Source organism: Neofelis nebulosa, chromosome 3, assembly GCF_028018385.1.
Source record: "Neofelis nebulosa isolate mNeoNeb1 chromosome 3, mNeoNeb1.pri, whole genome shotgun sequence".
NCBI lineage: Eukaryota > Metazoa > Chordata > Mammalia > Carnivora > Felidae > Neofelis > Neofelis nebulosa.
The window spans coordinates 75,349,588-75,376,374 of NC_080784.1; the positions used below are offsets into that span (position 1 = coordinate 75,349,588).

The window sequence follows — 26,787 nt, forward strand, 5'->3', positions numbered from 1 at the left end:
TCCCCTCCACCTCAAAAATTAATTAATCAATTAATTAATTTAAAAAAAAAACATAAGGCACAAGTTTTTAAAAAAACTTTAGGGGGGAAAAGCAACAAACTGCCAAAAATTAGCCAACTACCAACACGTATTCTCAAATATCAGTGGTAGCTAAGAAATTATACTGTGTTTAAAGACGCCAAGGTTTTCACTTCCAAATCCATGACATCAAAGTAACTTAAGCCTTAAGAGCTACAGCAATAAAAGACAAAATTCCTTCCCTTTGCTCCTTTCATTCAAAGTCAGCATTAACCTTTTCGCATGTGTGCCCTTAATACTGAGGATGCTCCTTTTACATCACAATTCACCTGGCCTCTTTCCCTCTTAGGAATTCCCTTTGTCTGGCATAAAATAAACTCAGACATCTTGTAAAAACAAATTAGAGGGGCGCCTGGGTGGCGCAGTGGGTTAAGCGTCCGACTTCAGCCAGGTCACGATCTCGCGGTCTGTGAGTTCGAGCCCCGCGTCAGGCTCTGGGCTGATGGCTCGGAGCCTGGAGCCTGTTTCCGATTCTGTGTCTCCCTCTCTCTCTGCCCCTCCCCCGTTCATGCTCTGTCTCTCTCTGTCCCAAAAATAAATTAAAAACGTTGAAAAAAAAAATTAAAAAAAAAAAAAAAAATTAGAAAATTATGCCACATATTTCTAATGTGTACCTCCCCCCCACCCCAAGAAGGTAATTATAAGGAAAAGCCCTTTATTAGAAGAGAAAGATAAAAGAGGAACCATTTTTCTTCTATTACAGGAGGGAGGCATAGGAGGAGAACGAGAGGTGACAGTAATCTGAGGTGCAGGGGCTCTTGTTTATATGGACCCCACCCCACACACTCTCTTAGCCCTTCTAAACACACCCACCGGCCGCAAAGAGCTGAATCTTTCCTCAGCAGCAGGACATGTGGATGAGGAATCTACATATTATTTGGAAAGAATATCATCACCTAAGATTACCTGACTTTTTTTCTTTCATCATCTTCTCTTTTTTGGAAACTTCAGCTAACTTTTTTCTTTGTATATAAAACAAAGAAACAGGGGGCGCCTGCGTGGCTCAGTTGGTTGAGTGTCCGACTTCGGCTCAGGTCATGATCTCGCGGTTCGTGGGTTCAGGCCCCGTGTCGGGCTCTGTGCTGATGGCTCGGAGCCTGGAGCCTGTTTCAGATTCTGTGTCTCCCTCTCTCTCTGACCCTCCCCCGTTCATGCTCTGTCTCTCTCTGTCTCAAAAATAAATAAATGTTAAAAAAAATTTAAAAAAAGAAAAAAAGAAAAAAAAAGAAAGAAGAAAACAAAGAAACAGTTTTTTTAAAAAAAAGTGGCTGGTATAAGAGAAAAGAAAATTTCTCTGGAAATTAGAAGAGCTTGGTTCAGGTCCCAGATATGATATGAGCTCCCATGTGACACCAGGCTTCTGTTTTCTCTTCGACAAACTGAAGGAGCTGGACCAGACTGCATGGCTCCGGAATCCTTAGAAGGGCATTCAGATGCCCCGACTCCTTCTTCCTAGGAAAATTATATCTATTTGCTGATATCAGACACACCCATTAAAAAATTTCAGTCCAGTGACTTCAGTAGGGAATGAATTAACTATAACCAACTGTTTAAGCCATTCAGAAATGTTATCTAACCAAATACATCATTCCAAACACAATGCTCCACCTCCCTGGAAGGAGCAACAGGACCCAAGGACTGTGGACCAGGCCTCAACGGCTCATGGCCATTCAGTAAGGACTAGCTGCGCCGGGGCAGGTGACCAGCTCTAGGAAGACCCTCCCCTCAAGGTTACAATCCAGGAAGCCAGACAAGGCTCAGATGCCAACAAACAAAACTCATAGATCAAGAAAGTTCAAAGTGAGGGACAGAAAGCTCTGAAAAAGTCAGGAAAGGCTTGGGGTGGGGGTGGGAGGGGGCAGGGGCCTCAAGGAACAGTCACCACAAATGGAAACTGAAGGGAGGCCACTTGCAAAATGAACAGCAGCAGGGAAGACACAAAGGCTAAGGAAAGCACAGGCCGCATCTGGAAAACACCATTCAGGTAAGGAAGACACACTAGAAAGTTGGGGCGGAGTCTCTGACTGGTGAAGCATATGGCAAGGGAGGTGAGCCTGAACAGTGAGGACAGAAGGGAGCAGACAGGAGGGCAGCCAGCAATACAGTCTTACTGGAGGACAAGGACATTGGGATGGTACACGAGCCAGACGCTCACCACAACACGCCATGAAAACAAGACTCGTGCACCATGGCTCTGCACTGGGTCTTACCCCTAAAGGAGCCTAAAGGTTTGACCAATCTCTGGAGGACACTGCAAAGTTCCAGAACAGGGCCTGCAGAGGCTGGTATAGTCCTTTCTGAACAGGTAAAAAATAACTTCACCTTCCAGCAAGGGTTTGAGAAACAATGGTGGCCACCTACAGAGAAGATGGAACTGTCTGGTTTTCCACATTCCTAAATGCACTGGTTTCCATTTGCCTCTCAAAGCCCCAACATCTCCAGCTGGCTGTCTTTTACATGCAAACTCTTCTAATACCTCCAGAGCATGGCCATGACCAGGCTTTAGCCACTGGATGAGTACAAGGACAAGAGGACTGGCTTCCCACACAGTCCACAGACCCTCTTCTGCCTCAAGGAAGGTAACAAAGGAGACCATAGCAAAATAATACCATAGCCTAGACTCTGAAGTATTCAAGGAAAGACATGTTACGTTAATGAGCTACTTACTGGGCTGTTCTCCTTAGAGTCAGGAGAATGTGAGTGCGCACCAGAGCTCAGTGCTGGGACTGCTGTAAAAGACCCACAGAGTCCACAAAGGTAGAGATTTGTGCACTGTTAATCCCCTTGGACTCTGAGAAAACACACACACACACACACACACACACACACACACACACACACACACACACACACCAGGTATTTTCAGGACTCAGCTGCTATTCCCAGGCACCTGGGGGGGGGGGGGGGCGGTGGGATTTAGTACTTTCCATCATACGGCAAAACTGGGATCGAGCCCTACGCAGATAGAAGAAGCTCCAGCCTAAGGCAGCCCTTCCTGAAGCCTGCCCACAGTTAGACCGGCCACTCCAGAGCAAGGCCTGCACGGTTAGCATGGGCACTGCCCTAACCACTCCAGTGATCCAAGGGAACCCAGCCGCAGGCCTTTGGTGAAATGGCCCGAACCATGTGATTTATGAAGTAAGTTCTATAACTACATGGGTTATGAAATTCTACATCATAATCTTAGTACCACAAGTTGCTTTTGGCTCCTCCTTTTAACTTAAAAAATATTTCTAAGAGTTTACCGTGGCAGATATGATAGACATAAGCACATCTACTGAAGTTAGAACTGTCATTCTTCCTGGCAAAGTAACTACTGACAGATAATCACTTAAGGATGGAGGCAGAAACCAGTATTTTTCCCTAATGAATCCCCAATGAGTGAGGGGGTGGGGGGTATCATTTGGCCGAAGAGAAAAGTCCTTGGAGCAATCCTAGCAGTGGTCAAAGGCACCCTCACTGATAAGGGGATATTTGGCGCTTTAAACCAGCCCTACATGTTAATGGCCAGGCCTTCCCAAGGCCAGGACAAAAGTCCTACACACCAATCCATCCCTCAAGTTGCAAAGACGTTCTCCCAGCTCATACCACCCAGGGATGAGGTGTTCCTTCTCTCAAAGATTAATGCCCGAAAGCCCCTTTCTGGATGGAACCTGGGCTGGTTTCAGGCCCTCACCCATCCTGCCCTCTCCAGGATTCTCAGCATCCCCTCCTGCTCTTTCTCCTCCACTTACATATAGGAGATACTCATACTCCGGTCACTCCGACCTGATTCAAGTCCCCTCCTTCCCTTCAGCTGTGGGTCAAAGTAGCAACGACAGCAAGTACACTTACTGAACACTTACCAGATGTGTGTACCAGATGCCGTGCCCAGCACTTTGCTATCCTGTGTAATCCAAGGAACCCTGTGTGGGTACTATTAGTATCCCACGTCCACACCCAAAGAAACAGACACTTTGAGGGTTTCCACAACCAGCCAAAGCCCACTCCACTGCTGGTGGCTGAACGGGAATGAGCCCCTGGCTACACCGCCTCCCATCCACGTCTCTGGGGTCCTGCTCCCTCACTCTACCGCAAATGCTCTTGCTGAGGTCATCAGGGAGAACAAGCTGGGAAGGCAAGTGCTGAGGCTACTCAATCTCCCCACTGGCTACTATCCTGAAGTGCCCCTCCTTGGTTTCTAGGAAATCTTGCCCAGTTTTCCTCCGCCCTCTGTGCTGTTGCTTCTCACCTCCCTGTCAGGCCCTTCTCCCCCACATTACTGTCTCCTCAGCCCTCCCTAAAGTCTCACTTTGGCCAGGCACACCTACCCCCTAGTTTTAGCTATCACCAACAGGGTGACACTTTCTCTAGGGACATCTGTCACTTCTTTCTCCAGCATCCATGTTTCCTTACTTCAACCACAGACTTCCACTGTCACCTCTCCTGGATTCCGAAAGGGCCAATTACTAATACTTCTAGACCTGCCTGTAGCTAGAATGCTGGCATATGACCCAGACTTGGACAGTTTCACCTGCCTGAAGCGGGCAGGGCATCAGGAGATGATGCCACAAGGAAGGGAAGGAAAGAAAATGGAGAATCATTCTGGGGATAACCACGGCAGTCAGGCAGCATGATTAAGTGTCAGGGACAGCAGTGTCCTCGGCATCTGCTTCCATGGCACAGTTCTAGCTGTGGTTCTATCTGCTATGTCCCCTCTTACATTCTTTGTTTTTCTCAGCCTGGTTCTTAAGTCTTCCTAGAGATTCTGAGAGCTGCCCAACATCTTTTCAATAAATTCCTTTTTTTTTTTTTTCTGCTTAAATCAGCCAGAGCTGGTTTCCGTGGTCTGACTGATTCATTTCTCAAGACTGTGTATCTGTGGCCTGGACCCCTCTGCTGAGCTCCTGACTGGGGTTTCCAAATGTACCAGACACCATCCCACAGACGGCCCACAGGCACATCCAAGTGGAATCCATGGTGGAGTTCAACGTCTTGCTCAGACTCCCCATTGGATCACAGCACTGCACAGTTGTCCCTTATCCACAGCTTCGTTTTCTGTAGTCTCAGTTACCCACCATCGACCACGGTCCAGAAGCAGATAATCCTTCTTCTGATACACAGTCAGAAGGTCACTACTAGCCTCATGCTACGTCACTTCACTTCATCTCATTAGGGTAGGTATTTTATCATCTCACATCATCACAAGAAGGGTGAGAGCAGTACAGTAAGGTATTCCGAGAGAGATCACATTCATACAACTTTTATTACAGTATACAGTTATAATTGTTCTATTTTATTATTGTTGTTGTTAATCTGCCTTTGTGCCTAGTTTATAAATTAAACTTTGTCAGAGGTATGTATGATGGGGGGGGGGGACAGCACAGTTGACCTCTGAACAACACAGGTTTGAACTGTGCAGGCCCACTTATACACAGAGTTTTTTTCAATAAATATGGTACAGTACTGTAAATGAACTCTCTCTTGCTTATTATTTTCTTAACATTTTTTTCCCCTAGCTTACTTTATGGTAAGAATACAGTATATAACACATACAACATACAACATGTGTTAACAGATGGTTTACGTTATCAGTAAGGCTTCCAGTCAACAATAGGCTCTTTGTAGTTCCAATTTCTGGGGAGTCAAAAGTTATATGTGGACTTTCTGCACACGGAGTAAGTGCCCCTAGCCCCATGTTGTTTGAGGGTCAACTGTATAGACAGAGCTTCAGTGCTACCCACAGTTTCAGGCGTCCACTGGGGCTCTTAGAATTTATCCTCAGAAGATACAGGGTCTACTGTATTCTCCTCTTGGTGAGTGGCGGCCTACCTGCCCAACCAGGAGACTTGTTGAGATTCTGACTCCTGTACTTTTCTTAACTCCACATGCAATGGATGCTGAGGACTCTGCTGGGACCTGGCACATTGACACCACTCAAATCTGTCCCCTCCTTACAGTGACACTAACAGGACCTTATGTTCAAAAGGCATCTGCGATATTCTGATTTGTCAGTATTTATTCCTCATATATATTTGGTCTTTGACCACAGTTCCTGGCTGACAGGTCCCAAAACCGTTGGCATTTCCCAAGTGTTAAGGGGGACAAAGGTGTCTTTTGTCATGTTAATGGACTATGGAACCCAACTACAGTGGGTGTGCTGGTTGCAGGGGAACCAACCTTGTGATTAGAGACTTGGAATTTTCGGTCACCCCCCCACCCCCCCCACACCCCCCCCCCCCCCCCCGCCAAACTCCTCAGGGAGGGGAGAAAGGCGGGGCTGGAGGTAGATTCAGCCAAGGGCCTATGACTTAGTCTATCCTTACTGTGTAATGAAGCCTCCACAAAAACCCAAAGGACTGGGTTCCTAGGGCTTCCAGGTTGGTAAATATGTAGAGACGCAGAAATAGTGTCGCGTCTGGAGTAGGCATGGAAGTTCAGTGCCCTTTCCCCAGACTCTGCCTTTTGTATCTCTTCATCTGGCTCTGGATTCTTATCCTGTACCATATCATTCAATAAACTGGTGAACATAAGTGTTTCCTTGAGTTCTGATAACTGCCCTAGCAAATTAATCAAACGTAAGGAGAAGGTCACTGGAAATACCCACCTGTAGCTGTCAGAGCACAGACTGGTGTCTGACATGGGGATCCAGTGGGGAGGGCGGTCTTCTAGGGCTGACCCTTTAACCTGTGCAATCTCTGAGTAGGTAGTATTAGAAGTGAGCTGAATTTTTGGACACCTTACTGGTGTCCTAGAGTTGCTTGGTGTTGTACGTGGGAACCCCCATACACACTGGCATTGGGTCTGGGAACCCAAAAAGAGCACTACCTTTGCATTTCAAAGAATTTTAAAATATATTATTTTTTTTTCAACGTTTTTTTTTTTTTTTTTTTTTTTTAATTTATTTTTGGGACAGAGAGAGACAGAGCATGAACGGGGGAGGGGCAGAGAGAGAGGGAGACACAGAATCGGAAACAGGCTCCAGGCTCCGAGCCATCAGCCCAGAGCCTGACGCGGGGCTCGAACTCACGGACCGCGAGATCGTGACCTGGTTGAAGTCGGACGCTTAACCGACTGCGCCACCCAGGCGCCCCTAAAATATATTATTATATTTACATATTTAATCATACCACAGTCCATATGCCATAAAGAACTCCTTTAGTTAAGTGGTTGAATTTGCAAAAACTTGTAAAAGAAAAGGAGAAATAAATATATAAATAAAAAGAAAAAGGCTGGTAATTAAGTCCACGTTTCCTAACTCCTGTTCCAACTTATGCCTTTATGCAATGTATGACTTCTCATCTATGTTTTAAAGATTTAACATATTGGGGTGCCTGGTGGCTCAATCGGTTAAGCTTCCAATTCTTGATCTCCGCTCAGGTCACAGTCTCAAAGTTCGTGGGTCTGAGCCCTGCATTGGGCTCTGTGCTGACAGTGAGGAGCCTACTCAGGATTCTCATTCATATTCTCTCTCTCTCTCTCTCTCTCTCTCTCTCTCTCTCTCTCTCTCCCCGCCCCTCCTCTCTCTCAAAATAAATAAACATTTAAAAAAATAAAGATTTAACATATTTTCCTAGATTCTACTACATGTTAAGATAATTAAATGTGATTTTTCAGTCTGCAGAATACAAAATGTATTTTGTACTACCTTTCAGCTCTAGGACAAGTTAGGACGAAAAAGTAATTCAGTAGTAGATATCTCCAAGTAGTAACAGAGTTGGCCAGATGCTACACATCAGAAGTGGAAGCAAAGGCAGAAATTCACACGAACACTAAGGGAACTGCCAGGCAGACTAGGGATGAAGGACTTTTCCTTCTCAATCACAGGGAGACAATGCAAGTTCATTCAATACTGTGGCTATTTTTAGAAAACCAACTCTGAGCTCTCAAAGTGTCCATATAACTTTAGATATTAGTTCTCTGGACATGAACTAGCTATTATTTAAAGTTCATCTATAACCTTTTAAGCAAATGGACAGCTACACTTATTCACATTATAAAAGCAGCAGTGCTGTATCTCTGACCATTAACTTCTTCCGTCTCCTTGCATTAAGATACTACAACAGCCAAGGCAGTGTGACCCAAACCTCCAAAGATGAATAAGAGGCTGCCTAACTTTCATGTGCCTACAGTGCTGCATATAGTACGAGGTGGAGCAGAGTCCATAAGAGGGAAAAAACAGTGTGAAGCAGGTTAGGAAAAGTGTTCTGGATGAGGTGGCATGGAGTAGGGCTTGTAAGGCTGGATATGCCACCTTCAGGTAAAAGTGGAGGAGAGATTCCAGACAAGGGGAGAAACGCAAATGACGACACACAGACTACAGAAAGGCACGTAAGGTAAAAACCGACATATATAAGGTAACTTCTTGGAGTTTCTTGGTTGAAACTCTAAATGAAAGAATAACCCTATGTAACTTCAAATCCCAGGACAACATTTTAATTCAAACACTATGAACTGATTTTGTTTTTTATTTATTTATTTTTTAACGTTTATTTATTTTTGAGACAGAGAGAGAGAGACAGAGCAGGGCAGGGACAGAGAGAGAGAGGGAGACACAGAATCCCAAGCAGGCTCCAGGCTCTGGGCTGTGAGCACAGAGTCCAAAGCGGGGCTCAAACTCACGAACCATGAGATCATGACCTGAGCCAAAGTCAGACACTCAACTGACTGAGCCACCCAGGCGCCCCTGAGTTTTGTTTTGTTTTTTTTTTTTTTAATTTCGATGTCAACAATATATCAAAATAATCTTCAGGCAATTACAAAGACTTAGCAATACTGTTGGAAAAATCCAATGAAAAATGTCTACACTGTTCCTTGAACAGTCAGCCTCGCAGCTTTCTTGGCCGGAGCGAGTGAAGGGCCTGCAGCGTCAGCTACTGGGAAGGGCGCGGCAATTGTCAGTTTTGCACAATAGTAACTTGTGTGTCCAGGCATTCCTGTTTCTCAGAATACCTGGGCCACGTGTCATTGTTCAACAAGGTCAAGTCTTTTTAGAAAGGAAGGAAGGAAGGAAGGAAGGAAGGAAGGAAGGAAGGAAGGAAGGAAGGAGAAAGAAAGAAAAAGAAGGAAGGAAGGAAGGAAGGAAGGAAGGAAGGAAGGAAGGAAGGAAGGAAGGAAGGAAGAAGAAAGAAAGAAAAAAGAAAGAAGAAAGAAAGAAGAAAGAAAAGAAAGAAAAAAGAAAGAAAGAAAGGAGAAAGAAAGAAAAGAAAGAAAAAAGAAAGAAAGAAAGAAGGAAGGAAGGAAGGAAGGAAGGAAGGAAGGAAGGAAGGAAGGAAGAAAGAAAGAAAGAAAGAAAGAAAGAAAGAAAGAAAGAAAGAAAGAAAAAATTAAAGAAAAGGAAAGGGGAAAAAAAAGAACACTCCCTCTGAATATTTCTTTCATGTAGAAGCAGCTCTTTTAAGTGGACTGTCCAGCTGTCCACTAAACACACTAGCATACACCACACACTTGCCCACAGAGCATAACTTCGTACTGCCAAGCTCACTTCTTGTAAGATATAATCCCACACTCACAATGGCTTAAAAGCTGATTTTTCTCATGTGAAACCCAAGTCATACTGACAACAGAGAAACTAGACTAGAATGTTCCCAGAAAGACAATTACTCCTTAATATAAATCAGAGGGGCCGGGTTATTTTTTTTCCCCCCTAAGGATAGGGAGCTTGGGGGTGGTAACTTTAAAATGTGTTATGTCAAAAACCATCTTCCCTTGAGAAATAATGGTAAAGGTTTCATGGTTTCTTTCCCAGGGAAATCCCTGTGTGACAGGAATTGTTCTCCTGCTCTTAACATCCCTTCTCTCTCTCTTTCATAGAATTTTTTGCCAGGCACGTTTCCAGGGCTCCCTTGCAGCTGGGGGTGGCAATGGGACCAAGTGGCAAACAGGAGGTAAGCACCGTGCAGCAGCTTCCAGGAACCCTCTGGCCCTCCTTCCTCCCATCTGCTGCCGTGAACACAAAAGTCCAACTTGCATCCTGAATAGCAGACCCAGTACCTCAGGGAAGGCAATGTGGTGATCTGCGGGGAGCAGGGCTCCCTAAAGACTTTCTGGAGGCAGGGGCTGTGTATGTCCAGACTCTCACAGGAAAGGGAACACGTGATCTTGTTTTAAACCAGTGATATTGTAACCATTGTAAACCACTTTAAACCATTGTAACTGTTACCTGAAAACTTAATTCTAACTGAAACAGCTTCTCACCCTTTTCTTTCTTTTTTTTTTTTTTACATTTTTTAATGTTTATTTATTTTTGAGAGAGAGAGAGAGAGAGAGAGAACATGAGTGGGAGGGGCAGAGAGAGAGAGGGAGACAGAGAATCCAAAGCAGGCTCCAGGCTCTGAGTTGCCAGCACAGAGCCAGACGCAGGGCTCAAACTCACGAACAACGAGATTATAACCTGAGCCGAAGTCGGACACTTAACCAACCGAGCCACTCAGGCACCTCAACTTCTCACCCTTTTCTAACACCACAAGCTGCTGGGGCCACTGCTCAACAGAACGAATGCCATGTAACCTCCCCATCCTTCCAGCCTCTGCTGGCCCTGGGGGACACAGGTTCCAGGGGCATCAGCCTTCCTTTTGGTCCAGAACCAGAGCCTCCCCCCAAATCAGGAGGCTACGTGGTTAAGCAATAAATGTAACCCAACTGTGCCGGCAAAACAAAGAAAATTCTAAGAAAGGATGGCTCCTGGCTGCCTTTCACTGAGAAAAGCCACTGACTGTGGTAGTAGCCTTTGGTGGCTTTGATCACAAGCTGGTGTAAACTGAGAAATGCTTGTAGATGAACCGCTTTTAGGACCGAGCACACAGAAACTACCTTCTAGTTGAGAACCTATGGTTCTGCCTCCTAACCACACACAAAGGGACAATTCCACGCAGGGACCTGAGAGGACCTCTGTGAGACACGTCAGCGAACCCAGGGTAGGAAGGTATTCCATGCCAATGTGACCACACCAGACAAATAAGAGGTGCTAGAAGGGACACACAGGTGTTCCTGACCTCCTAGGAATAAGTCCAAGAAGGGGCCTTGCCAATAGGAGCACAACACCACTTACATTGCGGTGAAGGCAAGGAATTAAAATTATTCAGGTTTTCAAAGCCTGCTCGAAACACACTTACTTACTGACCTGCACTGCCTCCTTCCCCTGGGGGGGATGACAGGAACCCTTCAAAGGAAAGCAAGCACCTTCCTGCTCTACTCAAGGTCCTTCAACAGGGTGACACAATGCAGAGCTCCAGCAAAACCAGAAAAGGAAGAACAGGGAAGACGGTATCCTGTTTCCTACTCCGTCTTGGCAGAAGAGTCCAAAGAAGGTTTTAGCAGTGAAAGGAGTTTGCTTCATTCCCAGGGCCTACGGGTTACCGGATCCCAATCAGAAACCAACTCACAAGAGAAAGATGAGTGAAGAGACTACATACTGTTCTTGTGACCAGAATCTCAGTCTCTACTATAAAATTAAGGTAACACCACAGGTCCTCTGTGAGGAGTAAATGAAATCTGTATGCAAAGAGCTTGCAAAGTACCCAGCCGAGTGTTTGCCCAGGGAGTAGAGGAGTGTCAGTTCTAAGGTCAGCAGAGAAGCACAATAGTCAAGACTGATCTTCTGATGTCTATAGACTCCAGAGAAACAAATCAGGACCAGGCTAAGAGTGTCCGTTTTAAAATTTAATTTATTGGGGGGAGGCAGGCAGGCGGGCAGAATGCCTCCAACTTAATTCAAGGGAGCTGACAGCTCCAGGCTGCACTCCACTGGAACAGCAGCGAAAGTAGCTGGAGCCTCCCTTTCAATTCAGCCCAGGGAATTTAATTGTTCTTAATTATACAGGCGCCACTCATATGCAAATAGTGCATGAAGGGTTTTCCTTTTAAATTGTAATTTTGCTTTCAAACCCCTGAGGCACTGAAGTGTTATTGCTGAAGATGTCACAGAAGAAAGAGGGCCCGGCCTAGGTCACCCCAGCCCAGGAGAGAGGCCCCTCTTCACAGACTTTCCCTCCCTTTGTCTGGCTCTGCAGGCTCACTACCCTCCCACCGGTCAGACCTGCCCCAGCCTGGCAGCCCGTCTCAGCCTTGGTCGTGGCCCAGCTCTCCTCAAACATCTCCATCTCTCCTTCTAGCGTTCTCCATCCCTAGACAAAGCACAGGATGAATCCAGCGCAGATTCCAGGGCCCAGCGGAGAAGGGAGAGGGAAGTAAAGACCAGCTGGTGGCAACCACCCAATCCCTTTGTGGAGGAACGCCAACTCCAGAAGAAGTGGAGCTTCCCCCCCCACCCCCACCCCCCCAGTAAAAATTGTGTTTCAGGGCACCTGGGTGGCCCAGTCTGCTAGGCGTCCGACTTTGGCTCAGGTCGTGATCTCGTGGCTCATGAGTTCAAGCTCTGTGTGGACAGCTGGGAGCCTGGAGTCTGCTTCGGATTCTGTGTCTCCCTCTCTCTCTGCCCCTCCCCAACTTGCGCGCTGGCTCCCACGCGCTCTCTCTCTCTCTCAGCAATAAACACTTAAAAAAAGATGTAAAAAAAGTGTGCTTCGAAGATTACAGCGCCATGAAAAAAAAAATGCCGCCAGCAAGTAAATAAAAGGAAACAAAACAGTCACGTGCTGCATGAGTACAAGTAAAAAATACACAGAGGAACATGAAAAGGCAATTACCAAAATATTAACAGCAATGTTAGGATGGGTGGGATGTCGGTAACATCTCTTTCTCCCGATTTTCCAAAATTGCTAAGTGGCTCAATGTCTATGAGAATATTAAAAATTTTCAGTTATGTGCTTTCAGAAAACTCAAGAGCAATAGGAAGTCACATTCCTTTTAAATATTACTTGTGATCATTTCTTTTTATCAATTCAAAGAACACATTTCCACATTTATAAGCTATTTAAAAAGCTAACAAAAGTTTCAATGCCTAACTCACTGGCAACTTTTCAGTCTCCGGGGGCTCTTCTTCCTCCACCGTGTCTTTAAGACACAGACCCGCAGGCTCCAGGCTTCGCTCTCCCTGCCATACACCCTCACTTGCTGATCTGGTACAATCTCAGGCTCCAGCATCACTTCAAACTTAAGGCCTCCTGCGCAGCCCTCTGGCTGCCCACCCACAGGTCAACTGGATGTCTACGAGACATTAAGAAAAAAAAAAAAGTCTAAAGCAAAACCCTTGACCTTATCCCAACTCTATCCATAGCCATCTAGCTCAGGTGTTCAAGCCAATAATCTTGGAATCATCCTGGACTGTTCTCCACCTTACACCCCAAATCAATCTGCTGGAAATCTTGTGAGCTCTGCTTTCAAAGTGAATCCAGAATCCCACCACCTTTACCACCACCCTGATGGCCCCAGGACTCTCATCTCCCACATATCTTGGTTACTGACTCTAATGGCCTCAACTGCTCTCCCTGCAGTCCAGGCTGGACACCTGCCTTTCTAAATCTAATCCAGATCCCGTCACTGTGCTCTGCTCAAAACCCTGCAATGACTGCCCATTTCAAAGGTCTCGCAAGAACTCTGCACCGCGCTCCTCGGGGTGACCTCACTGCCTTCAGTTCCCTCCCCTCCTAGGACTCTCAGTCTGCTGGGTGAACACTTGGCATTAGTTCCCACCTTAAAGGCCTCTGTACTGGCTGTTCTTTCCGACAGCCTCAGGGCAAACTCCCTTCCCCCAGATCTGAGTAAAATCTCTCCCTTCTAATAAGCCTCCACATCCTAATGACAGCCCCCACCCCACCCTCCATCCTCATCTTTTTTTGTCCCTGCCCCCAGTTTTTAATTTCCTCCATACCATGTATTGTCTTCAAACATCCATTAGCTTTTTCTAATGTTTACTTACTCATTTTGAGAGTGAGCGTGCATGCAAGCAGGGGAGGGGCAGAGAGAGAAGGAGAAAGGGAGAATCCCAAGCAGGCCCTGTGCTGACAGCACAGAGCCCCACGTGGGGCTCAAACCCACGAAGCATGAGATCATGACCTGAGCTGAAATCAAGAGTCGGACGCTTAACCAGCTGAGCCACCAGGTGCCCCAAACATCCATTCATTCTAGTTGTTTATTGTATTTAGGTTTGCCGTGTCATTCCCATACCCCAACTGACGGCACGTTTTCCAGGACAGGAATTTTGGTTTGTCTTGCGTGCCAACGTGTCCCAAGCATTTACAGCACAGTTGCTGAATAGGATTTGTTAAGTTAAAGAAAAACTTTTCAATTGATGCCATGGATTCATAAAATCACAATTCAGCCCTCAGATTATCTTTTTAATTATCCAGTATAAAGTCAGCCTACCATAACACAGCAGAACCACAGGATCATTAAAAAAAAAAAAAAGTTCCCTAAATTTCAATTTAAACCTTTATCAAATCTAATTCTGAAAGAAAGTATAGAACAGTCTTAAAAACCAGTGTCAGGTAAGTTGTATTTTTTATTCACCTTAAAAAAAAAAATCATGTCAAAGGTATACAGATTAGAGTGAATTACTAAATTACAGATGCTATAATTGTTAAGAAAACATCAAGATAACTAAGAAGTTAAAAAAACAAGGAGGATATTGAACTATTGAGAAAAATAAGGCATTGGATCAGGCACTGAACAACATGGAAGAGATCAAGCTAGAGACGCACTTTGTTAACCCTTGGCTGGGGAGAATCTTTCAGAAGGAAGCATCTGGGGTGAGGGCCTGTTTCACATCTCTGATAAACCATCTGAATCAGGATCACTAGTTATTACAACATTCCTGGGATGGCTGTTTTGGTTCCACTGCTTGAATGAGTAGGTTGGTAATCCCAGAATGAAGAAATCAAAACCTACAGTATTTATAAACACCAGCTACACAAAAAGCATGGCAAACTGAGGTGAACCCTGGCACCAGACTCTCGGCCTCCCTTCTGCCACCTCAGCTACAACCCTGGTTTAGCACCAGTGGGGAGCCGATGTGTACCCCAGCCTCACACTAGTCCTCCAGCTATAATGGGGGCAAACGTGGCCAACCGTGGGGATAAAAGACCTGAGAGATGAAGGGAGAATCCCCAAATTCACTTACTCCTTGAAGCCAACAACATTCCTTCTTCCAGATTATAAGAGTTAACAAATTCCTGGGGAACCTGGGTGGCTCAGTCAATTAAGTGTCCGACTTCAGCTTAGGTCATAATCTCACGGTTCGTGAGTTTGAACCCTGAGTGGGGCTCTGTGCTCACAGCCTGGAGCCTGCCTTAGATTCTGTGTCTCCTTCTCTCTCTGCCCCTCGCCATTCCCCTCTCAAAAATAAATATTAAAAAAAAAAAATTTTTAATAAAAATTTTAAAAAAAGAGTTAACAAATTCCTTTTAATGCTTAACCAAATAATTGGAGTCTGTCACTTGAGGCTGAAAAGGCCCCAACTGGTAGTGAGATGAACTCAGTAACTCAAATATAATTCATGAGGCTGGGTCCAAAAGTCAGAAAAGCAAGTAACCTTTGGAACTTTAAAATATATTTTATGACTGTTTATGAAAACACATGCTTTCTGAGAAATAGGATGATTCTACAGAAGGCCTAAGATAATCTGCATCCCCTCCAAATAAAGGCAGAAAAGTGTCTCTTAAAAAGTGCAAACTACATTTTCTTAAAAAAAAAAAAAAAAAAAAAAGAACCAATAGCTTCTGTTAAGAGGGACAGAAATGTTCTAAAATTAGATTGTGGTGACGGCTGCACAACCTTGCAGATAAACTAAAAAACGGTGAATTGTGTCCTTTAAATGGGTGAATGGTACGGTACATGAATTTTATCTTTAAAAAGCTGTGTTTTTAAAAAAAGAACTAACAGCAACTACACAGTGCCAGCCTCCTAATTCAATCATTCTGTCAAGATTCAGTATAGCAAAGGAAAGAGGAGGCCATTTCTGCCGACGCATCTTCTCAAACATGTAACCATACAAGCCCTACAAGCTCATTTCCTTTCTGTGCACACAGATGCCTCTTATACATAATGAAAATGCCATATGCAGATGCATCTGATTAGCGCCATCCACATTTCCCATCATCATGCAGCACTTGGGGAGCTGCAGTTAATTCCTGCCCATTATCCAAGTGCAAAATCATTCTGCCTAATTTCAAGCAGCCTGGCAGCTGCAGAGGAAAAACAGCCTTGCCTGTCAGTGGAGGCCCATTTGACATATAACCCCTGTTGCTACAAGGACTCCAATCATCTAGGGCTAATCAATTTCAATCAAGCAGGCACTATTAGACCACAGAACAATGGTGACTTCCTTCTTCATCTGTTAGCATGTACCTTCAAAAAGCCAGCAAGAAAGATGAATGAGAAAGGGCAGAAATCAGGACGGGTGTGTTTTCTTTTCTTTTTTCTGTGGGGGAGGGGGGAGGCAGGAAGGGGTTGCAGGGGGTGAAGAAATCAAGTAAGAGCAGAACAAGTATTTACACCAAGGCATGTTCTCTCCCCCTGCTATCCCCATCCCCATATTAATCTTCACAGACATGTGAGCCCTGATCCTTAAACCACCTGGCCTCCAGAGCTCAATAAACTCCAATACTACTGAATTATTCTGAATTTGCCAGTTCTCCAAATAATCCCTTGACCTCTCTTCTAAGGAGGCATTTCCGTATTTGAAATAGCTTCCATTGTGGTTTTCCTTTAACTATAAAAGAGATAAGAAAATATACCAACAGTATTTCATACAATGAAATGGGGGAATTATACTGTAAAATGCCATAATTATACAATAAAATACTGTACATAAAGTATTCAGCTAAATTTTTAACTCTCATTAGAAACAATCCAATTTATAACCCAATATTCAGTAACACTTCAGAAATGCATTTCTTTCCTCTAGTAATAACAAAGGGAATCCTGTACACTCCACTCTAGAAATACTACGCATTCTGGCAGTAGTTACAGAATTAGTCCCATTAAATTCAAGAAAAGGTTAATCCCCTGCGGTGGGTTCTTTAAAAATGTGTAACTCCTGGGGCGCCTGGGTGGCTCAGTCGGTTAAATGTCTGACTTCGGCTCAGGTCACGATCTCGCGGTCCGTGAGTTCGAGCCCCGCGTCGGGCTCTGGGCTGATGGCTCAGAGCCTGGAGCCTGCTTCCGATTCTGTGTCTCCCTCTCTCTCTGCCCCTCCCCCGTTCATGCTCTGTCTCTGTCTCAAAAATAAATAAAAATGTTAAAAAAAAAATTAAAAAAAAAAATGTGTAACTCCTAAACATTTCCTCTCTTTTTTTTTTTTTCTATTTTTTAATTTTTTTTTCAACGTTTTTTATTTATTTTTGGGACAGAGAGAGACAGAGCATGAACGGGGGAGGGGCAGAGAGAGGGAGACACAGAATCGGAAACAGGCTCCAGGCTCTGAGCCATCAGCCCCGAGCCTGACGCAGGGCTCCAACTCACAGACCGCGAGATCGTGACCTGGCTGAAGTCGGACGCTTAACCGACTGCGCCACCCAGGCGCCCCTACATTTCCTCTCTTTTAAAAAGGATCATCATGAGCACATCTCCTACAGTCAAGAAAGAAATGAGTCCACTGGTATCCAATTTACCCACCCTCAGAGGTAACAGGAGTTTTTGTAAAATATGGATTTTAGGGCTCCACCACTTCCTGCTGATTCAGAATCTCTGGGGATAGTGCCTGGAAATCTGCATTGTGAGAACAGCTCCCCACACAGCTGCACTCTCCTTGCACCCATTAGGAAAGAAGTAGCATGTGTATTTGGGAATCACAGTTCCATTTATTCATCTTTCTGCTGCTCATTCTGGGATTCTTCCAGATACTTCTGTTTCCAATGCAGCTCATTCATTCTCCTATAAAATTCTCTGGTTTCAGGGAGAATCAGGTTGCAGGAAACAAACTAGGTGTTTTAAGTTGAAAGGGATTTTACTATAGAGAATTAGATGCTTCTGGGATTGCTGAAAGGTTCAAGGAGGCAGTCTCTGTTCTAGACCTCCAGAAAGGACTCCCAGGACAACAGGGAACCAGCCCACCTAGGGTACTGGTATCTTTGTCACACTGGGAAGGTGGGGCACTTTGGGAAGCAATCCTGGAACTACTGAGTCAGGAACATCCTGTCAACTGTGATGGCAGGACCTGAGAGCTACCTCTGCCACCACTGTTGGTCCAATGCCACATATCCACTAAGTCAAATCAAGGGACAAGTCACTCACGTTTTGTGATACTCCAGAGGTCGAACTTTCCTGAGTTGATATGCTTCTGATGCTACTGCACCGAATAGCGGTCACCAGAGTGAAGTCCAGCATGCCTGCCTTACCCTGAACAGAGGACCTCAACTCTCCCAACAGTCACTTATTCAAGCAGTCCTTAACACTCTCATGTCTCCTTTATCTACAGCACTTCTGGCCTTTCTTCTCTCCATGTCCCCTTCCTGTGGAAACAACTGCTAATTCAGATCCCAATACTGTATCCCAATACCTTTTGAATTTCTTCTTCTTTGACCCCACTCATAAGACAGTATCTTTTACAGGGTCCTGATTTTTATCATCCAATAAACTGGATCTTTGCCCCCCACCAAATCCTGTCATTCACCAAATCAATGCCACTTGAACTAAATAGATAGTATTAACAAAAAACATACTAACACCACCCTCACCAGGAAAATTCTAATAATGACATTATTGAGATCTGCCCAGATTCGACCAGCATTTTTTAACATGGTATTTTCTTTTTTCCTTTTTTTTGAATGTTTATTTATTTCTGGGAGAGAAAGAGAGAGAGCACGAGCGTGCAAGCAGGGGAAGGGCAGAGAGAGAGGGTGACAGAGAATCCCAAGCAGGCTCTGCACTGACAGCACAACACTGAGCTAGAACTCAAGGACCACAAGGTCAAGACCAGAGCTGAAATCAAGAGTCTGATGCTTAACCAACTGAGCCACTCAGGGACCCCACACAGTATTTTCTAAACCGTATGTCCAACACAGCATGAGGTGCTATGAATGGATAAAAGCCCTTGACCACAAGGAGTTGGTATTCTCAGAGGAGCAGCAGAGACCTAAGAAAAGAATAGTGGAGACAGAAAGAATTTTAGATGCTACAACTAAAATATTTGATACCAATATTAACTATAAACTTCTCAGATTTGAAAAAATAATGTTCGTTCTTTTCTTAAAGCATGTGTGAGGTCTCCTGAAATGAACATATGGTAACATCTTGTGTAACAGCCCACAGAGTCCATTTTTGCAATCAGATCTTACTTAATACAATACACTGTGTGACTTCAAAACATGTGCATATGTCAAGTGCAGAAAATCTCCCACAGTTACCTGGCCAGGGTGAGGAGTGAAGGGAGATCTTTAAAGCAAACAAAATCACTCCTAACACAGGAGTCAAGCCTGAGAGCACACTACAGTATGATAGAAAATATACAGTTACCTTTAATTTCTTAATTTATTTTCTCCTGTGAGTAAACTACTTTTCCTCCTAGATTTAACTTGGTATCATATTTGTGCTTACATTGAGATTTTTTTCCTCCTGAGGGATTCAGTTTTCTCTTTTAATCGGCGCTTCACATCTTTTGGGCTACTGTCTTCCAAAGAAGCAGCATCTTTTTCTAAATAAGGAGTCCACATACATTTCTTACTGTACATATTCACTTTCAAGAAGTGGAAACATATACATAGAGTAAGTTTCTCTTCAAGTCATGCTGAAGGTGGAAGGGGCACACCCACAAAAGCTTGCTAATCTGTTTTAGGTGGAAACTTTACTTCTATTTCTTTTGTAAAAGGATTCCATCCCATCCCCCACATTTGAGAAGCATGCTGTCTATGCAATTTCCTTAAATAGAAAATTCAAGGTAATTAATCATTTCTTTTACTACTGCAAATATAACCAACTTTATATGGAACAGAACATTTCCACCTTCTCTAGATGAAAAGTCAACAACATTCACAGGCGCTAGACTGTCATCTCATAAGCACCAAGATAAAATTAATTACAAACTATCCTGCAAATCACCAAAGATTAAACAGATGACTGATGAATGGTCTCTGGAGCCCTCTGGACAGTGGGGTAAAAGCAATGGAAGGCTCTTCCTCACCTCACAGAATCCTACTTCCAGAGGACAGAATCCTCCCAGACCAGACCAAATGCAAAACCGCCCTACAGAAAGACAGCAAAAATCCAAAGCCTGCTGTGGTCTAGCACACATATAGCATCAGATAAGGGACTGTGGCTGACCTTTCTCTTGAGCTTCAAAGTCTACCCTCTCTCTAGGCCACACTGTAAGCCACGCTCTGACGGAGGGGCCAGTTCCTCCAACCCCAACCAAATCCCTCTTCCACTATACTATTTCCCTTAGTCTTGGAAACTCTAAGTCTGAAGCATACATTGTTAACTGCTCTGCTTGAGATACAGCAACGTTAATATGAGCATTTTATGAGACAAGTCCAGGAAGCAAACCTACAAGAAACAAGACCAGTATTTTAAAGACAGTAAGAAGAACAGAAGAGAAAACGGAAATGACAGTTATTTCCTCCTTAAGTTCTAAAATAAGTCTTCTCCTCCTCTACCTGCTTTTAAGCTGACACTTGTTCTCACCTTGTTTTTAACGGTCTCGTTGTTTTCAAACCTAGAGGTTTCCCCCTAAATTTCCATAAGTGAATGGTTTATCTGCATTACTGCAACCAGACTAGATGGACACTCTTATTTTAAAACTAGTCCTTTTTAGGGCTCCTGGGTGGCTCGGTCGGCTAAGTGTCCGACTTCGGCTCAGGTTATGATCTCACAGTTTGTGAGTTCGAGTCCCGCATCAGGCTTTGTGCTTCAGATTCTGTGTCTCCCTCTCTCTCTGCCCCTCTCCTGCTCATGTTCTATCTCTCAAAAATAAATAAACAGTAAAAAAATATTTTTAATTAAAAATAAAAAAATAAAACAAGTTCCTTTTTTTCAATATTTTAAAACATGCTACACAGTTTTTCTCCAGTCACTGGAAAAGGATACACTAAATTTAAAACTTATGTTTTCAACCCACACAAATCTACCAATGCCAATTGCTAGGAACTCAAATACAGCCTCACTCTCGGTTCTGTTTTCATATACTAGATTCTCCCTATCAATAAATTTCCATTTTCACAACTAAATAACACAGTCTTTGAAGAGGCAAGCTGTAACCTATTTTATATTATCTACTGCCAAACTCTGGGAAGTAAGCTGAGGCTACAATATTTCACTCGCAGTTCTAAAACTCCACACATATCCACACTGCTCTCCATTTCACAGAGATGTGATAAACTCAGTGAGTGAATGTGTGTCACAGGCAAGCAGGCGATGTCTCCCAGCAGGCCAAGGAAATTCAGAACAGACCATGGGGAAAAGCAGCTGCACACGTTAATGGTATGGCTAACACTCTAAAATACACAGGACCAAAAATCAAAGCCTCTCAAATTATAAAAATATGGTACCAAAACAATGAAAATAAAAAGAAATACATGCAATGTGGCCCACTAATGCAGGAAAAAAAAAATAACACATGGACAGGAAAAGGACATCTGTCAAATACTTGGACAGTGTGTTGTTTTAGCACACTTAGCATCATCAAGTATGTGTCACTATCCAAGTAGCATCATCTTAGAAAGAAGAGCCATCCAGTGAAGTTTCTAACACAGAGACAGTCCCTGCTTTAATTTCACAACACATTCCTAGAAACCATAACATAAAGCCAATCATATCTTCCCATGGGAACTACATTAAAATTGAAGGGTTACATCCTGGCCAAAGACACCAAATAAATCATGGCAATGACAATGTTGCAAAAAATCTATGACAGAGCTCCAAACCCTCTAAATAATACAAAGTGAGAAAATCAAGCCATAGCATTGGAATTTGATGTTAGATGTGACCTTATAGACCACAGGGTCTAAATCTCTCCTTTTCTAGGCCAGTAAATGAAAACCCAATGACCACTTGCCCAAGGTCAGAAATGTTGTTAGAAGCCAACTGAGAAACAAACCCAGGCCCCCTATTAACCAATGCATGTACTACTACACAAGCTTACTTTCTTTACAAAGATCCCTTAAAACAGGGGGGGAAAAAAAAAAAAAAAAAAAAAGCATACACTGTTATTATATAAACTACCTCTAAAATAAGACAAACATAAAGCAGAACTCCCATATAACACATTCTACCTGCAAACAATGCCAGCCCTTAAAGATTACACATCTATGTGATTGTGATGAGCAACATTTTTCCTTTTGGTCAAAATTTACAAAGTACTATGGGAGAATACTTGGACTGCCAATCCAGAAGAGCCATGGCTTTTGGCCACGCGCTCCTTCTGGTTAGACACCCAGCCTCCCTGGCCACCAGGACTTGCACGTGACCCAAGGCAGGTATCAGAGCCTTTCCCCAGACCACGTGAACTGGAAGGGAATCCTTGGGGTACAAAGCTGTGAGAAGGGCACTCTGGCACAGCCAGTGACCAAACTTCCCATTAGACTTTCTGCAAGAGAGATGGAAAAGCCAAACAGAAGTGAAATCTGGGAAAGACAGGGCAGCCCCACACACCTAAAGTGAGAGGTGCTGGTAAAAGTCTTAGCAAGCAGATAGGGTGAGGATTTCTGTCCCTTTTGGGTTTTTCTGAATTACCTAAGCTTGCTACCACAAACATGAATTTTGTAATGAGAAATGTAATGGGAAAACTCAGTCATGAAGGAAGGCCAGGGTTGATATTCAACTAGAATGGACTCCCTTTACTGAATGTCTAAGACCTCTTCTAAATGTTTTATTTATTTCTGAGAGAGAGTGTGTGTATTCAGGCAGGGAAAGGACAGAGAAAGGGGGCGACAAAGGATCTGAAGCAGACTCCATGCTGACAGCAGAGAGCCTGATGTGGCCCTCAAACCCATGAACCTCAGGATCATGACCTGAGCCAAAGTTAGATGCTCAAGCGACTGAGCCACCCAAAACACCCCTAAGATCTCTTCTGATCAGAACCTGATTGGGTATCATCCTGAACATGGGGTAAAAAACAAAACGTTCCCTATAATCTATGAGGGTGATATCTTCATTTCTGGGTGTGGCCTTGATTTGACATAAGTTTTAACTGTCTTTAACACCAGCTAACTATAGACATTTCCCACAATCCAATCAATAATAACAGGTTAAACAATGATCACATGAAAACTCCACAACAAAACCTGAGGTGACTTAGAAGCATACAACCTCTTTTTGACAGCTCTCCTCAGCACACCCTGCACAACAGCCAACCAACTCTGCAAGCGTCTGCCTCTGCATTTCTAAAGACTCAATTCCTCTTCCTCAAACACTTCCCCCTTCTCTTCACCCCACGTGTTACCTATATATGTGCATCAGATTTGGCTTCCCCCTACATAATGCAGTGCTGTTTTCCTTCCAAATTTTAATTTTTTATTTAAGATGCTTTTCTCCCCTCTCCATTTCATTCCTGAGACATCTGTCCCCCCCTCCCTAACTTTAGGCAAACCATCTAATAACCTCACATCTTATAGAATGAATTTCACCGAACAGACAGCAATAGAGACAAATGTAGAAAATACCTAAGGTTCACAAATACTTCTACTTACAAAGCAACACAATTCTGGTAGTTTTAATCAACATGGTTTGCCAATGCCTGACATAACATCTGGGAATTACATTCACAGGAAACTGTATTTCCGGTCTTATTTTGACATAAAATGCTAAAGGCACAACAAACGCTAAAGGCAAAAATACAGGTAATCCTATAGTCACATGGCCTTTAAGTACTTTTTCAAACCAAAGAAAACACTGTACCATGGAAATATTATACCATGGTTAAGTGAGCAGACGAAGCCACAAAAACCTACTCAATCCTTAAGTCCTGCAAAGTCTAACCACCAAGTATCAGAGTGGGCTAAGGGGAAACCCAGGAGCTCCGCAAGCCTGAGGCAGAGGCCACGGGGATTTCCTCTGCCTTGTCTAAATCACCAAAGGCAGGGCTCCAAGCAAAGCTGGTGCTGAAGATGGGCTGTGGCAAGAACACGGGATCCTGGGGGACAGAGGAATTGAGGTGAGAATCAAGACAGCACGGCCCAGAGTGAGACAGGAGCAACAACCTTCCGGGCAGAGTCTCCATTCATTTCAGGGAACATTTATTAAAGACCATCTAGGGCTAGGGCACTTGGCTAAGCAACAGGAGACTGTGCTCTTAAAGAACTCCACCTCACCAGGTAGAGACAAACAAAAGACTAGAGAATTAGGCAGGCAGAGCACAGGATGTTCTGGCAGAAGGAACAGGGGCTGGGGCTTCCTGGAAGCTACCCAGGGGGCTGAGTCTCAGGAGACCCAAAGAGCACAGGCTCTCAGCACTGCATTTACCTTTCCTTCCATCCTGGGTCTCTTCCTTCCCCCGGTGCTTACTTAGCTCACAGCACTCCTTCCAATGGGCCCATCCTGGAAGGGAAAAGATTGCCCTTCCGAGGTCTCCTTAATATCTGCCCATAATGAAAGCCAGGACACCTATTTACTACAAACTTATGAACTTAGAAAGTTGAAATTAAAGGGCACAAACAGGAACTCAAAACCCACAAGCTCAGGCTTCAAAGATGAGAATGTCCCATTTCATAAAAGGTGGTTGCGGCTTCCCACTCTACCGCTCCACGTTCTCCCCCAGCTCTGTCTCCACAGCTCCACAGAGACTCTCACTTCACTTCTCATTGTCTCCAAAACCTACATTCGACAGCTCCCCTCACATCCAAAGAGACCAGAGGCCCCAGTATATGTGGGATTTTACTCTAAATCATTCTGCTTTAAGAGGCAGCCTTAGCAGAAGCACACAGCGAAACGTAGCAGGAGTTATGTCAGGTAGGAGTATTATGGAATGCTTTTCTTCTTCTCTATTATTGTTGAAAGACCGTAAACTAAACATGTATTTGTGTAATAAGAATGAGGACGGGGCATCTGGGTGGCTCAGTCAGTTAAGCGCTGACTCTTGGTTTCACCTCAGGTCATGATCTCGAAGTTCATGGGATTGAGCCCTGCCTTGGGCTCTGCACTGGCAGCGAGAAGCCTGCTTGGGACTCTCCCCCTCCTTCACTCTCTGCCCCTTCTCCACACTCCCTCTCCCTGTCTCTCCCTCCTCCTCCCCCACACTCTCTCTCTCCCCAAATAAATAAGCATTAAAAAAGAAAAAGAAAAGACAACAATAAAAACAACAGAGAACACATGCTACCACATGGATAAACACTGAGGAGGTTATGTTATGTGAGATAAGCCAGTCCCCAAAGGACAAGTAACTATATAACTCCACTTCCGTGAGGTGCTCAGAGTAGTATCTATAATGACAGAAAACAGAAAGTGGCTGTCAGGGGGTGGGAGAGGGGGAATGAGGAATTACTGCTTAAAAAGCAGAGATGCAGTTTTGCAATGTGTAAAGAGCACGGTGGATGGAAGGCAGTGATGGTTGTTCTCAACGATGTGATGAATGTTAATGTCACTGAACTGTGCACTTAAAAATGGTTAAAATGGCGATTTTTATATTTTATATATATATATATACGTATATATATATATACGTATATATATATACGTATATATATATATACACACATATATATATATACGTATATATATATTTTATCACGATTAAAACAAATAAGTTTTAAAAAGAACAGTCCTCACGGGGCGCCTGGGTGGCTCAGTCGGTTGAGCGTCCGACTTCGGCTCAGGTCATGATCTCACAGTCTGTGAGTTCGAGCCCCGCATCGGGCTCTGTGCTGATGGCTCAAAGCCTGGAGCCTGCTTCCAATTCTGTGTCTCCCTCTCTCTCTGCCCCTTCCCTGCTCATGCTCTGTCTCTGTCTCAAAAATAAATAAAAACATTAAGAAAAAAAATTTTTTTTTTAAATAAAAAGAACAGTCCTCAGAAATTTATTCTATCCAGGGTCCATCTACATTTAACAATACACATACTCTTTTTTGAATAATACACAATGGATCTAGCAATTATAATGGAGACTCTCTAATTCCTAACTGGAACATCAAGAATGGACATGTCTATTGAGAGAGTCATACCTGAAAGATGACGGCTCAGAATTTTCCCTGGAGAAAAAGCCATCCTCTGCCCTCCCAACAATATTAGCACTGTTATCCTCAACACAGCTACCACCACGAGCTGAATCCGATCACACATTTACCCGATTCATGTTAACTCCAGCCTCACAATCACCTAGAAGAGGAAGCATCATCCGCTTTCTACAAATGAAGAGAAACAGGTCCAAGAAAACACAGTTCAAAGTGGCTAAAGTTTGTGCATCACCGATCTGCGGGCAGTGCTACTCCCCCATGCGGACTCCCCACTACTGCCTTTCCCCTCCAAAGTCACACACACAAAGCACTGGCTTCCCAGGGTGGACTGCACGTCACTTCACCTACCCGGCCCCATATCCCTCGGCACGTACACAGTCCACATCTGCTCTAGAATTTCAGGGCACTATTTAAAAAAAATTTTTTAACGTTTTTATTTATTTTTGAGACAGAGAGAGACAGAGCATAAGCAGGGGAGGGGCAGAGAGAGAGGCAGACACAGAATCGGAAGCAGGCTCCAGGCTCTGAGCGGTCAGCAGAGCCCAACGCAGAGCTTCAACTCACCGACTGTGAGATCATGACCTGAGCTGAAGTCAGACGCTTAACCGCTTAACCGACCAAGCCACCCAGGCGCCCCTCTGGGCACTATTTTAAATGCTGGATCCAAACTCCTCAACTGAAAAAAGAAGGTGTAGAGGCCACTTTTAGGCAACAGACTTGAGCAATAGAAGCC

At 44.2% G+C, this 26,787-nt stretch overlaps 1 protein-coding gene across 2 annotated transcripts in view; it reads right to left on the reverse strand.

The window, feature by feature from the left end:
- Positions 1-26,787, reverse strand: part of TMEM131L (transmembrane 131 like) — a 171,753-nt gene that overhangs the window by 92,585 nt on the left and 52,381 nt on the right. The window lies entirely within an intron of this gene.